This window comes from Mesoplodon bidens, assembly GCF_964165515.1.
Source record: "Mesoplodon bidens genome assembly, chromosome: X".
Classification (NCBI taxonomy): Eukaryota; Metazoa; Chordata; class Mammalia; order Artiodactyla; family Ziphiidae; genus Mesoplodon; species Mesoplodon bidens.
The window spans coordinates 87,582,559-87,585,236 of NC_138163.1; positions in this window are offsets into that span (position 1 = coordinate 87,582,559).

A 2,678-nucleotide genomic window follows, 5' to 3' on the forward strand; every position below is an offset into this window, starting at 1 on the left:
GCAGCATAGCACAGGGAGATCAGCTCAGTGCTTTGTGACCACCTAGAGAGGTGGGATACGGAGGGTGGGAGGGTGACTCAAGAGGGAGGAGATATTGGGATATATATATATATGTATAGCTGATTCACTTTGTTATAAGGCAGAAATTAACACACCATTATAAAGCAATTACACTCCAATAAAGATGTTAAAAAATAAAGTAGCGTGCTATACTGCGATATGTAAGCTAGCAGGCCTTGTGGCCAAACTGCCTGTACTTGACTCTTTAGTAGTTATTTGACCCTAAGGTGAGTTGCTAAATCATTCTGACCTCTGTTACTCTGTCCTAGAAATGGGGTTCATGATGGTATCTCTTTCATAGTGTTGTTTTGAGGATTAAAATGAAAGGATGCAAGTTCCTGGTTCATTGAAAATAATCAGTAGGTGTTTGTTGAATAAATGAATAAACTAAGTAATACAGTTTCTTCTCAGGCTCAGGATCACAGACCCGGTAAATACCAAATATAATACCTGCCACTCACTGTGTGTGCCACTGGAATGCAAGCTCCATGAGGGCAGAGGCTTTATGTCTGTTTTGTACCCCAAGCTTCTAGAACAGGGCCTGGAAAAAATAAGTGCTTATAAATATTTCTACAATGAATGAATGAGCAAATGAATGAATACTATATTCCAGGCACTGTGTTAGGCATGTGGGACAGAGTTCTAAGACAGACAATACCTGTCCTCATAGAGTTTACAATCTAGTCATTAAATTGATAACCACACCAATAATTGAACCTGGGGTAAATACTGTGAAAGAAGAGGGGAGGATGCTGTGAGAGTGAAACACAAAAGGAATTTCCTAGTCTGGTAGGTGAGAGGGAATCTCCCAGAGCCGCTGACCATCTGAACCTGAAGAAGGAGTGAATCAGATGACAAGTAAGGAAGAGAAGATGACAATGAGCTTGGACCATTCAATGATCAGAAAATGGTCAGCATGGGCTGGATTGTGGTGAGAAAGGGAATGAGTAGCAGGAGGTAGGATTGGAGAGCCTGGAAGAGGCCAGATTATGTAGGACCTTTGGACCATGGTGAAGAATTTGGCTTGTGGTTCTCACTTGATAGGAAGACACTGGAGGGTTTTGAGCAGGGAAAAGGCATAATCTATGTTTTACAAAGATTCTTCTGGGTTCTTTGTGGAGAATGGTTTGTAGGGGGCAAGGGTGAAAACAAGGAGACCTGTTAGGAGGCTACGGCAGTTGTCCAGGTGAGAGATGATGGGGACTAAGACCCAACGGTTGGAAGTAAATGAGGAGAGAGGTGGATATATTAGGGATATATTCTGAGTATAGCAAGACTTGCTGATAGACTGAATAATGAGGGGGTGATAGAGGAAGAGGAGACAAAAATAACTCAGATTTCTGACATGACACCTGGGTATAGTGATGCCATCTTTCTTTGATAGGGAAGACTGTGGAAGGACAGGCTTTGAGGTGGAGGGAAACAGAAGTTCTGTTGTAAACCAAAGTCTTCTTTGGTTTACCAGCAAGACATGCAAATGGAGGTGTTAAACATGAGTCTGGAGCCCAAGATAGAGGCTGGGCATCTTTAATAGAATTATAAGTCTTGAGTGTGCTGGGGGAGCCATGGGGCAGTTGTGAGCAGAGGAGCAACATGAACTAACTTTTGTTTTAACATTATCATTCTGGACGTTGGGTTGAGAACTGACTGTAAGGAGGCAAGAATGTAAGTAAGACCAAGAAGGAGGCTATTTCAGTCATATGGGCAGAAATTGATGGTAGCCTGGACCAGGGAAACGGAGATTGGGGAAAGAGGTCAAGTTTGGAAAAAGAGCCAACAGGGGCTTCCCTGGTGGTGCATTGGTTGAGAGTCTGCCTGCTGATGCAGGGGACACAGGTTCGTGCCCCTGTCCAGGAAGATCCCACATGCCGTGGAGTGACTGGGCCCATGAGCCATGGCCTCTGAGCCTGCGCGTCCAGAGCCTGTGCTCTGCAATGGGAGCGGTCACAACAGTGAGGGGCCGGCATACTGCAAAAAAAAAAACAAACAGAAACAGAGCCAATAGTCCTTGATAATAGATTGGATATGATAAGTGAAGGAGATGGAAATGTCAAAGATGACCCCCAGGTTTGGGGTTTGCCCAATTGTGTTCATGATGGAGCCAAAGTCTGAGCTAGAGACTAGTGGATAAGAATAGGTTTGGGGGAAAGACATTCCCACTGGGGGAAGAAGAGAAAATTCCCCTACAGGGGAAAATGTTCAGTTTCTCTCCCTGGCCTCCTTGTTCCTTTTACTTTTTCTTGCTTATTTACAACAAGCTTCAAAAGGAGTCCATACATTCTACATAAAATTCCACTATCAGAGAATCTTTCCTTCATGTTGATACGTAGTGTTTTCTGGCCTCTGTTAACAGTACAAATTATCCCTGGGAGATCACATCTACTCCTGTGACTTCAATTACCATTATTATTCTGATGACTTCCAGTATTCTCTCTATAGATCTGCACACTTCTCTGAGCTCCAAACCCACATGGCCACCCATCTACTGGATATCTTCCCTTGGACATCCCACATGCAACACAACCCTACTATGAACCAAACCAAAGTCTTCATATTGCTCCCCGCACATCTCTTCCTTTTCCCCAGTGTCCCCTAGATGCATAAATATCCTACTGGTT